We start from the raw sequence: 13,391 nt of genomic DNA on the forward strand, positions 1-13,391 counted from the left end.
GTAAGCAGGGGCTGTAAAACTTTTAACTACGACGACGATACTCCGTTGTTACTGAGCATTGACAATACGGCATTTGCACAGACCCATGCCCAAAACATTCTTAGACATACGGTGAGCTGGATGACAGCAAACTCGTTGAAGATCAACCCAGACAAAACTGAGGTCTTGGTGGTTTCAACTGAAGCTTCTCCTTGGGGCGATCTGTTTTGGCCTCGACCTTGCCCCCACCCCGAAACCATGTTCTAAGGTAAAAAGTCTAGGCATAAAAATTGACCATGAGTTGTCAATGGCTAGCCAGATTTCCTCTGTAGTTGGGACCTGTACAAATCTAATTAAACAGTTACGTAAGCTAGTCCCTCTTCTTTCCTCTTCCACGCTTCGTACTATTGTTTCCGCCACAATAATTTCAAGATTAGACTATGGGAACGCCCTGTATTTGGGTTTGCCCAAAACTTTGATTAACAGGCTGCAAGTGGTCTTGAATGACGCAGCCAGGCTGATCTTTAGGCTACCTAGACGGACTCATGCATCTCCACTGCTGTGTAAGCTACATTGGCTCCCCATAAAACAATGTGTGGAGTTCAAAAGTCTATGTATCGCCCACAAGGCTGTCTATGGCCAGGCACCTGCGTACATAAAAGAACACCTTGGGGTTTATAACCCCACACGATCATTAAGGTCTTCTAACACCCAATTGTTGTCTTGTCCCCGCTATAAATTAGCAACAAAGGGTGGCAGATCTTTTTCAGTGGTGGTTCCACATATCTGGAATAAACTCCCAGAGTCTCTCCGTAAGGAATCAAATCTGTTGCATTTCAGGTAGTCTTTGAAAACACTCCTGTTTAGGGAAGCCTTAAACACTGTCTAACACCACGGCTTTATGCATCTTTTCCTTCTACTTACTATTATTGTTTTTTTCTGTCAAAAGCGCCTAGAGACCTGTCGGTGATTTGGCGCTATATAAGCTGTAGTTAACAATAACAACAAAGTGTCCTCCACCAAAGCGATGACTGTCATCCCCGGTATTGATGAGACATTTGCGGCATGGGGAATCCCCACACGAGTAAAGACAGATAACGGACCACCGTTTAATGATCAAGCATTCGCTGAATTTGCAAAGCATCTCAACTTTAAACATCGGAAGATCACCCCCTTATGGCCTCAAGCCAACAGCATGGTTGAACGTTTCATGGGGACCCTCAAGAAAACAGTCCAGCAATCAGAACTCGCTCACCGCGATATACAGCAAGCATTGAATGAAGTGCTGTGAGAATACCGAAACACACCGCACAGTACCACAAACCAATGCCCTACTACCCTGAAGCTTGGACGAGTTCACAGCACGCCGTTGCGTGTTTCAAACATTGTCATGCAATCTCGAACTGTGACCACTGATCATGATACCTTGGTGAAACTGGATCAAGTTCAAGTTCAAGTTCAGGAATTTGTATAGCGCACTACTCACCCAGAGGGTCTCAAGGCGCTTGGGGGAGGGGGTTCATTATTTATCGAATAGCCAGGTTTTAAGTTGCTTTCTGAAGGAAATGTGGTTCTGTGTAAGGCAGAGGTGAGTGGGGAGAGAATTCCAGGTTTTGGCCGCTAAGTAGGAGAAGGATCTTCCTCCCATGGTGGATCTGTGGATGCGCGGAATTGCGGCGAGGGCTTGATTGGAGGATCGTAGTTGGCGGGTGGGTGTGTAGAAGGACAGTCGTGTGTTGAGGCATTCGGGTCCTAGTTTGTAGAGGGCCTTGTGTGCGTGGGTGAGGAGACGGAATGTTATTCTCTTGTTGACGGGAAGCCAGTGGAGGTCTTTCAGGTGACCGGTAATGTGAGTTTGGCGGGGGATGTCACATATGAGTCTGGCTGATGCGTTTTGGATGCGTTGGAGTTTTTTCTGTAATTTGGCTGTGGTTCCGGCGTAGAGGGTGTTTCCATAGTCCAATCGGCTAGTGACCAGTGCGTGGGTGACAGTCTTTCTTGTTTCGGTGGGGATCCAACAGAAGATTTTTTTGAGCATGCAAAGTACGTTGAAGCATGAGGATGAGACGGCGTTGATTTGTCTGGTCATTGAGAGGGAGGAGTCTAGGATGAAGCCCAGGTTACGTGCGTGGTCTGTAGGTATGGGTGCTGTGCCCAGGGCCGGTGGCCGCCATGAGTCGTCCCAGGCAGAGGGGGATGATCCTAGGATGAGGACTTCCGTTTTGTCTCAGTTTAGTTTTAGGTGGCTGTTTTTCATCCATTCGGCTACTTCTTTCATGCCTTCGTGAAGATTGGTTTTGGCGGTGTTAGGGTCTTTGGTGAGGGAAAGGATCAGCTGGGTGTCGTCAGCGTAGGATATGATGTTGAGGTTGTGTTGTCGCACGATGGATGCGAGGGGACTCATGTAAACGTTGAAGAGGGGGGGACTGAGTGATGAACCTTGTGGTACTCCGCAGATGACTTCGGTGGCCTCTGATTTGAAAGGGGGAGGCGGACTCTCTGGGTTCTCCCGGCGAGGAACAAGATGATCCAGTCAAAGCTTTTCCTTGTATGCCGATGTTGCTGAGGCATTGTATGAGGGTGCTATGACAGACTGTGTCGAAGGCGGCGGAGAGGTCGAGTAGGATGAGGGCAACTGTTTCTCCGTTGTCCAGTAGCGTTCGGATGTCGTCTGTCGCTGCAATGAGGGTGGTTTCGGTGCTGTGTTTGGCTCAGAAGCCGGACTGTGAGGTGTCGAGGGAATTGTTGGATTCAAGGAAGGCGGCGAGCTGGCTATTGACGGCTTTCTCAATGACTTTGGCAGGGAATGGGAGGAGGGAAATTGGGCGGTAGTTCTTAGGTTCAGAGGGGTCTGCTGTGGGTTTCTTCAGGAGGGCACTGAGTTCGGCGTGTTTCCAACTTTCTGGGAAGGTAGCGGAGTTGAAGGAGCAGTTGATGACATCACGGAGATGGGGTGCGATTGGAGTCTGCTTTGTTGAAGATGTGGTGGGGACCAGGGTCGGTTTGTGATCCTGAATGGATGGAGTTCATTAGGCGGATGGTGTCTTCAGTGGTGATTGGGTTCCAGGCGCTAAGGTTGTTAGAGTGCGGTTTTTCTTTGGATATGTTCTCAAAGCTGTTATGTATGTCAGCGACTTTGTTGTGGAAGAAAGAGGATAACGAATCGCAGAGGTCTTGGGAGGGAGTAATGTCGTTTGAGCCTGCGGTGGGGTTGGTAAATTCTTTGACAATGTTGAATAGTTCCTTGCTGTTGTGGGCGTTGTTGTCGAGTCGATCCTTGAATGCTGATTTCTTGGTGGATCGGATCAATTGGTGGTGTTTGCGGGTGGCGGCCTTGAAGGTGGTCAGGTTGTCAGTGGTTGGGTTTTTTCTCCATGTTTTCTCAAGAGTACGGCATAGCTTCTTGGATTTCTTAAGGTCATCGTTGAACCAGGGGGCCTTTTTGCTACCCTGTTTGGATTGGTGGTTTTTCAAGAGTGCTAATTCGTCAGCGCTGTGAGTGATCCATTGATTAAGTTTGGTGGCAGCTTGGTTTGGGTCCGATGATAGGGCGAGAGGGTTTTGGTTGAGCGATATGAGGAGTTGGTCGGTGGTGATTTTGTTCCAGTTTCTTCGAGGAATAGGTTTGGGGGGTTGTGGGTCATGGTTGTTTTGTAGCTGAAGTGAACACAGCTGTGGTCCGTCCAATGGAGAGCTGTGGTGTGATCGAAGGAGATGTGTTTGCTGGAGGTGAAGATAGAGTCAAGCGTATGTCCGGCTTCGTGGGTGGGGGTGTCAACAAGTTGTTTGAGTCCGAGATTGGCTAGGTTGTCTAGAAGGGTGTTGGTGTGGCTGTCGTTTTTCTTTTCCAGGTGGAAGTTGATGTCTCCCAGTAGGATGTGGTTCTCGGAGTTGAGGGCATGTGGGCTGATGAAGTCAGTGATGTCTTCGCTGAATTGTGTGGGGGTTCCTGGTGGTCTATAGATGAGGGTACCTCTAAGTGTGTTCCTGGGGTTGGTGTGGATCTGGAAGTGGAGGTGTTCGGCGGTAGTGAGGTTATCGTCGGAGCTGGTCGTGATTCGGATTGTGTTCTTATGGACGATGTCGATGCCTCCTCCTGTTTGGTTGGTGCGGTCTTTTCGGATGATCTTGTAAGCGTTCGGGATGGCTATGGCGATGTCTGGTGCTGATGATGCGTTCATCCAGGTTTCTGTAAGGAAGGCGATGTCCGGTGATGCAGTGTCAAGTAGGTCCCAGAGTTCAGTGGCGTGTCTTCGGACCGAGCGGGTGTTCAGCAGGATGCACTTCAGGTGGTTAGAGTCGGAGCGGTGTTTCGAGGAGGAGGATTTGGTGTGGGTCTTGATGCAGGCGAACTTGCAGGAGGGGCAGGCGAAGGGTCCGTGGGTGCGTCCTGGGGCAGCTCCGCAGCATTGTGGTGTGCGTCCGGGGTTAAGGGCAAAGAGGGTAGCGGCGTCATACGTTATGCGGGAGGAGTGGGTTTTGCGAGGACCAGGGGGCTTGGCAATGGGCGCGGTCCAGGCGCGGACGGGCGTAGACGGGCTTACCTTTGGCGCACCTTCGGCACGCATGGGGCGCGTCCGCTGCGCTTGAACGCTGCACGCAAATGCATCTGTCATAAGTGGAGAAGTGGAGGGGGGAGGGGCGAGGGAGGATCAGCTGGGAGGCGGGGGCGAGGTGTAGGGGACGGGCTCCGAGGCACAACAACAACAAAATGGCAGCAGCAAAAACGAACGTAGAGAGAGGCTCGGGCACAAAGCCAAATTAAGCAGCTTACACAATCTGTGACTAAAGCGCTACAAATAATCAAAGCACAACACAGGCAATGCACTTTTGAATCAGAGCAACACAGTGAGCGCTAAAGCTATCATTATTTCTACAATTCGGCAAAGCTTATCGCAATACAGCGCCAATAAACACAGCAGCCAGCAGATGTAAAATTCTCAGATGAGAGCAAGGAGCGCAGCCCAAACGATACCAAGACTAGAGCAGGGAAGGTGGGGAGCGACCGCTACTGAGAGCGTCAGGAAAAGAAATCTAAGATCAAGGACTATGCCGATCAACGCAGACATGCGAAACTGACGGACATTCAGGAAGGAGATTGGGTGATGGTTACGCGTGACCGTAGAACAATAGCAGATAGTCAATACCTCGCACACCCATTGCAAGTCTCCAATCGGAAAGGAACCATGGTTACAGCTGAATCCGAAGGTAAACGGATAACCCAAAATATATATCCTACTTCAAAAGATGCAATCCCTCTGCTCACGCTCGAGTCCAAGACTGGGGCTCCAGCACTGACTCGTCGAGCCAAGGAGGAAACAGTGATGGGGCGCGTTCCAGCCCAATAAGGCTTGAAGATGTCAGAGACTACCATACTCCAGAACAGGTGCGGGTCAGCAGTCCACGATGAACCGCCAAATGACCTGTTCGCCTCATTGAAGAGCTCTAAGAGACAGTAAGCATTATTATACAAAAGGGGGAGGTGTCATGTTGCTTTGCCTGACCCTGATGTTGGGACAGGGCAGGCGGAGGCGGAAGGAGAGGGACAGGAAGTTAAAGGGGAAAAGGCAGTATGGCGATGGCACTTGAGAAATAAAGAAGGTGTTATTCAAGCTCCCGGCTTTGAGTCTTCCTTGGGGGGCGTGTGAACATTACAGTCACGATTCAGGTGTCAGGTGACTGGCGTTCGGCGCTTGGAGGAGGGTGCAATCAGAAGCAGCAGTGAGGCATTAGAGGCACCTTCAAAGCGGGCAGCCTATGCCGGCAAAGTGGGTCTTGGGAGTGAATTGTTTTGCCCCCTAGGCCTCTGCGAGACCTTTTGGCTTCACCGTAGAGAGCTGCCCAGGCTGAAGCAAGACATTCCTGTCCCATACCACATTTCATCGCTGGCACGCAGATTAGTGGGACACCAGCCCAGGAATTTGTGCGAACAATCTGCACCTGGGTTTCTGGGTGGAGACCAGTCAGGGAAATAACTGGGAAAGTCAACAGCCCCAAAAAACATCTTGCCACACCATCCAGACCCAGACGTGGGCATATAAAACAGCTCAGCACAAGCCCCAAGGAGGAAGGACAAGCCTGCTGTGGCCCCTTACAGCCACTTGAAATCGGGCCTCCCAACTGCAGGATGACCACAAAAAGCCCTTGCATCGTGGAGCAGATGCTAGAGTAAAGATAACGCCTCTGAAGCACACATCAACCATAATATTAAGGAGCTTACGGAACACAGTCCCTGACATAAAGTCCTTTCTAAAGACTTCAACAGCAGACCTTATAACACAATTTTCATACAAACTTTGACCCAATGTCGGAAACGCCCCAGCCCTGTCTGACCCGCTGGTAAGCGCCAAGGTCAGCAAAGAAACAAAGCACTTTACAGGGAGCTCTACTATCAGCAAACCCTTTGTAACCCAAGAGCTATGTATCCAGATCGGCAGACGCCGTTCCCAACCTTGCCCTAGGCCGTGCGGATCCCCAGGACATGAAGATAAATCTGCAAGAGCTTTACATATGGACACCAAAGTTCCGACCCTAGGAAACTATGAGCAAGTTGTCAAAGCCCAAATACATTGTCAACAACAACCCTCTCTGCCGTCCATCGTCCACTCGATTACATCTGAGCTCTCAGGACACGGACCAACTATGACCGAAGTGTTGGAGTGTCAACCAAACTTCGGATATTTATCACTGATATTCTTAGAATATTTGGAAACAAAGACACAAAGAACACTGGCGCTCACTCTAAAGCTTTTTAGATTGACCAGGGAAATGCAGCACTCTCCACCTATTCAAAGTTCTCAAAATAGTAGCTTTATCAATGACTCAGGACCAACGCCAACGAGTGAAACAATTCACCCACTGGCGAAGGCACTACTCTGGCAATCAGATAAAATGGAGCTGCAAATTGATCTCTTATCCACCATTGCTCAACTTCTATTGGAGCTGAGTAACAAGGTGGATCACATAGAGAATAAGATTTGCGATAATAAGGATATCCGGCCCTGCACTGCTTGTGTGCAGTCCTCGACAAATGGGCAACGCTTCCTACAATTTTAACTGACTTGGTAGTTTCACTAAAGGCACAATAAGGATGCCCCACCAGCTCGCCAAACAACAGTGGCATTTTACTTACAACAAAGTGTGCCGATTTGCATATTAATCTGATTGAAACTAACTTGGGAATAGCTCCACCAAAGCCTGTCGATCAAGCACCACACAAGCCCATCAACCCTTCCAGCAGAACATTGAGACCAAGTTCCTGCCTTCATACTTTATACTCGGACCTCACTCAGAAAATTAAAGATGAGCCTCTCTCAAGGAGGGCCAACAAAAAACAAAAACACAAAAGAAAAAGGCCAAAGCCTCCAAGAAATTCCCCCTTTCGTTGACAACTTACAATCAAACACCACAAGCAAAAAATGACAAAATACGGCTCTATCCAATCTTCGCAAAAAAGAAAGCCTCAAGCACTGGCAACCAATGCTAAACAAGCAACTGAGAGATTATCACCTCCAACTATCCGAACTGGTGACTTGCACAGCCTACCTGGTCCGGGGACTGAAACTCAACCAGCTCCCACCACGAAGCTAGAGCATAATAGCCAACCATGCTCAAAGAACGGGTACTATTACCAGGGCACACATCTCTCAGGGGCTTTTCCCCCCAGGCCCGCAGAGGATCCACATGCAACAATCCTGCCATTTCAAAGCCCCACTTGTAATTTAGAGACCTGTGGTAAATAAAATTACCTATACTTAATTTATGCGGTAAAGTTCAATAAGAATAACTCAGTCAAAAATAAGAGGCAGAGTCCGTGGCATCTGAGTTTATAAGGGTTTTATTCCTTAAAAAGGAATTGGTTCGAACCAGGTATCATGTTCCATCACCACAAGGGTTCAGGAAGGGAATGGACATGGACATGTACAATGCTTTATTAACAGAATATCATATATATAGTCAATGCATATAGTGGTGATGAATGCAGAAGGCGTAACAGCTGAGAGAAACGAGATAAGAACACATGTACGTAACAGAAGGCGTGCATGAGGGCGTACACGGAGGTGTGCTAGACAACGTCATAGGAAAGTGTCACAGGTGGGTGGAACCATAGAGGAATCCTGCAGTGTCAGCAGAAATACATGGCAGAGATGCGCGCGCAGCAGCATGACGTGTGATTGACGTGGAACTGGAGGGTGAAGGGGACTTGACATTTAGCCCTACATGAGGAGACAGAAGTCTGGGGTGTCAGAACAACCTAATCCCAAATCATATCTAATATCTTGTGTTTGAGGAACTGTATTATCTAGAAGGAAAGGTCTCTCGGGCGGAGGCTATTCTATACTGACTGCTAGTGCGTGCATATGCGACTACGTGTCTACGTGTAAAGAAAGGGGGCCATGGGCCTACCATGGTAACGGGAGCTATGAATTACTTGCACGGAGACAGAAAGGCCGGGCCCTTTGCTCTGCAGCTGGGAAGGATGTTTACCTAAACCACTAGACAGGAATGTATTTTCGAGGAGCGGAGCAGATAACTTGAAGGCTGAATACAGTCTTGGCAGGCAAGCAGGCCGAGCCAGGCACCGCTCGCCGCACAGGGAGTAAGGCAAGGGTCAAGAAGCGGCAGGCTGCAGCTTTCAGAGACAGAAGGCAGAAAGGGCTCGATGGCAGGAATCAGGGCCTAACTCACCAGAGCCAGGAAAACGTGAAAGTGCACCATGTAAAGACGGTGGCAAGGCATACTTAGGAACTGAATATTCGACCCGTTCATGGTGGATCTGAAAGAGGACATGTTAACGTTGGACGCAAATGTATTTGCGTCTTCATAGCTGGTTGTGGAGGGAACATACATGTACTTGAAGCACGTACATGGAGCCGTTGGGGTCTACGTTAGGGGACACAATTGACCATAAAAATTCATATTACCTCATTCCCTCCTTGTCCCCTACGGACCCTTCATGATATATCAATCCTCATTAATCTATTAATCTGTTCACGTAACATCATTTGCTCTTCTTTCTTCTTACGGTATTTCGAACGTGGACTTGAATGAGGAATACATGATGTGGCGCACAAGCTGCAAATCGCTGGCCCACATTGTAAACATAGGCAACAACTGAATACTATGAGAAGGGCTATTCCGAGGAAGGATAGGACCTTCCATCCCCAGGCTGATAGTACACTCCAGAACCAACCGGACCAAGTCCAGGTGCCTGGATTCTGGTGTATCTGACTTGCAATCTTGTGAAGACGGGTTATGGCTCTATATACTGATGGCGCGTTTTCTGGAATGAAAACACAGCAACTCGATCCGATGACTCTACAAGCTCTGCCCCTATCGGCCAGGATGACGTCAAGGAAAAGACGATTTTGAAGAACAACAATCCGCATAGCAGACTGCTCCTCCGTTAAGTTGCCTAGGGCGGAAGTAGTTTCATTCACTACTGCTTCGAGGGTTCTAGTTAATTTACGTATCAGTTTACTATTAAAGACAGCACCTAAATAGGGAAAGAAACCTTTATTGAAGTCTGTATACTGCTCCCATGCCGTTTCAGTGTAGTCGACAATCGGGAGATCTCTCTTGGGTCTAACGTGTACTAGATGGGAGTCCCTATGATAATCAGGAGGGGCTAGGAAAACAGGTGGCAGAAGGAATGCAATGTAACAGGTGCCATCCCAATCTAGAGGTAAGCGTATATATGCGGTATGACCACAGATGAAATAGGAATGACGGGAGGCTTTAAATGTAGACTTGCCTTTATCACTGAATTCGATCACAGTAGTACATTTACTATGACCCAGGTGTACTGAACCATTCTTTCTGACACATAATTCACCTTTGACTGGTAATACGGACATAGCGGGCAAGACTGGTTCGGTTTCGGATTCAACATTCAGAATCATGAGGTTAAGTGTAAAGTTACCTAATCCATATACTTCGTTTTCTAGATCAGTCCCTGTCCTTTTGGGAAGACTCTCCTTGTCAGGAAAACATACTTTATGCAGAACTGTGTTCAGATTTCCCCATACCCAGTTGCCCTTGTAAACTACGGAATTGGAATCTAAAGAGTTCATTAAACTAAACCATGCACCACAGGAACCATTGTGTGTGAACGGGTACGGAAAGAGGGGCAGAACTCTCTTGTATTTCTCATAGGGAAGGAGTCGGCCACATATCCAACAATTAGTAGCATTGCTGGTCTGATGGGAATGATGTAACATACTAATGAATGTATTGTTGCGCAGCGCAAGTCGGTAAGACAACTCATGCGGGGGCAGTTCACTGAAAGTGTGTTCGACAGTGACATTTAAGGAAGAATGTGCACGCTTGAAAATAGGATAATATATATGTAACAGTATACTTGCAGCAATAATCAAAAGACTCAGAAAAAACATAATCAATAATGTCACGATACAGTGGCTACGAAGTGATTTACAATATTCACGTTTCTTGAGCTGTTTCTGTCTATCTCTCTCTCTGTTGGGGTCTAGGGGATACATGTCAGAGACTCGTCTAACCGATTCACCTAGGGGAGGACTTAAACAATTAAACTGTCTGACTTGCTAGACCTCAACTTTAATTTATAGTCCTGAGAAGAAGTTTTCTCGACCAGGGGGAGTTTCGAGTCAGTCTGTGGAGGAGGGCAGGGCTGGGAGTCTAAATCTGGCGGCAGTCCATGGCATTTTTTAACATGACTCGAGTGAAGCCAGCCCTTACGGCCCTCGACTTTAATCGCAGTCCTTGTAGTCAATAGTACTAGCTTCGGCGCCTGCCAACGGGGCTCCAGCGGACTTCTCCTGTCAAAGTTCCTCACGAATACCACGTCCCCCGGAACAACCTCATGTGGCTTCACCTCGGTGTTATCGGGAAAGGCTGCAGCAACCTGTGAACGACATGATTGTAGTGCAGACATCAAGGAAGCAAGGTAATCTGTCAGCATGTTACAGTCAACATCAGTAATTTTTCTCGGCAGAGGCGTCCCCCACATATTCGGTGGCCTACCAAAGACCACCTCGTACGGGGATAGCCCTGTTCTAGAGTGTGCGACCATTCTCATATAAAAGAGTGCAACTGGTAAAGCTACTATCCAGTCGACGCCTTTCTCTCTACAGATCTTGGCAAGACGAATTTTCAGAGTCTGATTATGACGTTCCACGAGACCTGCTGCCTAGGGATGTCGGACACAGTGGAATTTCCATTGATAGCCTAGCAGGAGTGATACCTGCTTCATAAGCTCGGACGAGAATGGCTGACCGTTATCTGAGTATACGATACGGGGCAAACCATACCTGGGAAAGAATTCACGAACCAGCTGCTTGGCAGTGGTCGGAGCAGTGTAATCTGAGACTGGATATGCTTCTGTCCAACGGGAGAGTGCACATACAACTACGAGGACATATTTGAATCCTCGACAACGTTCCATCTGGATATAATCCATCTGGAGGGCTTCAAAAGGGTGATCGGGAGGATGAAATCCACCTTGCTCTACGGGAATGCTTTTACCTGGGTTGAACTGACAACAGATCATGCAAGTACGCACTTTCTGTTTGGCTGCTGCTCGTAAATGTTTATTGAACCAGAGGTTTTGAATACTGTCTAACATGGCTTTTTCTCCTAAATGTGCAGGACTGTGTACTGTGTTAATGATAACTTGAACCATAGAGTCGGGGAGAAACCATGTAGATTTTCCCTTCGTCATCCATCCCTGTTCTGTCTGGATCCCTCCTAGTTCAATCCATTTCTTGATTTCGTCTGGTGTAGCATGTGTCTGTCTGTCAATTACATCTAGGGCGGGATCCTTAACTGTCATGCAATGTGTCAGTGTCGGGACTATTGTCTTTGTCAGATCAGTTGCGTGAGTCTGAGTCTGAGCTGTATGCTTGGCTGTTCGGTCTGCCAGGTCGTTACCCTGGGAAATTGTATTTGTGACTTTCGTATGTGCCTTGCACTTCATGATGGATATCGCTGTAGGCAGATGTATTGCGTCTAACAGAGCTTGAATGAGGGGACCGTGCTGAATTTTGGCCCCATTAGAAGTCAAGAAACCTCTCTCTCGCCAGAGTACACCGAAGTCGTGTACGACTCCGAATGCATAACGTGAATCTGTGTATATGTTAACTCTCTTGTTCTTTGCTCGAATACAGGCTTGTGTCAGAGCGATGAGCTCTGCTGCTTGAGCTGACAGGGTGTCAATACAATTCGGTTCTATGACTTCAGTTTCTGTCGTGACTGCGTAGGCGGCCACTAATTCTCCTGTACTTGTTCTCATGCATGAATCATCCACATAAAGTGTCAGGTCTGGATCTGGTAATGCGGTATCTGTCAAGTCTTGTCTGGGTTTCGTCGTGATGGTAATGACTTCAATACAATCATGTGCCAATGGATCTGTCTCCCTTAATGGCAGAAGTGTAGCAGGATTCAATGTATTACAACGTCTGATTTCTATGTGTGGCTGAAACAATGTCAATTCATAACCTGTCAGTCGTGCTATAGTCAAGTGCTGAGTCTGTGTTCGGTTTAAAAGAACTTCCACGGAATGTGGAACTTGTTCTGTCAATTGATGTCCTAACACTATGGAATCACTTTGTCTGATTGCTAGAGCTGTCGCTGCTACAGATTTCAAGCACGCAGGCAGCGCCTGGGCTACTGGATCCAATGTACTAGAAAAATAAGCACACGGTTTGTGTGAACCTGCTTGATCTTGGGTGAGTACTGACAATGCGGTACCTTCACGTTCTGTGACAAAAAGTGTAAAAGGCTTGCTGTAACATGGTGTCGCTAAAACTGGTGCTTGACATAAGGCTTTCTTTAAGTCGTCAAAAGCTTGTGTATGTTCCTGAGTCCAAGGGAGGACAGTCGATGTCGCTGCCTCCTGGGTTGTCAACTGTATGAGTGGTTTCGCTAGAAATGCATACTGGGGGATCCATTGTCTACAGTAAGAAGTGAGGCCTATAAAAGGCCGTACCTCCTTTTGTGTCTTGGGCTGTGACATGTTTACAATTAACTGGATACGGTCAGGTGTTAGCTGTCTCCCCCCTTTGGACAGCAAGTGCCCAAGGTAAACCACTTGCTGAACACAGAATTGCAGCTTCGAAGGGGACACCTTGTGTCCCTTGTCAGCCAAGAAATGCAAAACCGTCAGTGATGCTTGCTCACATTCAGGTTCGCTGCGGGCGGTGATCAGTAGATCATCGACATACTGTAGCAGGGCAGTGTTGTCAGGCATGTGTATACTGTCTAGTTGTCTTTTCAGTGCTTGGCTATAGATGCTGGGGCTTTCTGTGAATCCTTGAGGTGCGCGTGCAAATTTGAAGCTTCGACCATTTAAACAGAATCCGAAGAGATATTGGCTTTCCGGATCGATTGGGACACTAAAGAAGGCGTTCTTCAGATCAATTACAGTAAAGAACGTT

Source organism: Lissotriton vulgaris, chromosome 1_1, assembly GCF_964263255.1.
Source record: "Lissotriton vulgaris chromosome 1_1, aLisVul1.2, whole genome shotgun sequence".
NCBI lineage: Eukaryota > Metazoa > Chordata > Amphibia > Caudata > Salamandridae > Lissotriton > Lissotriton vulgaris.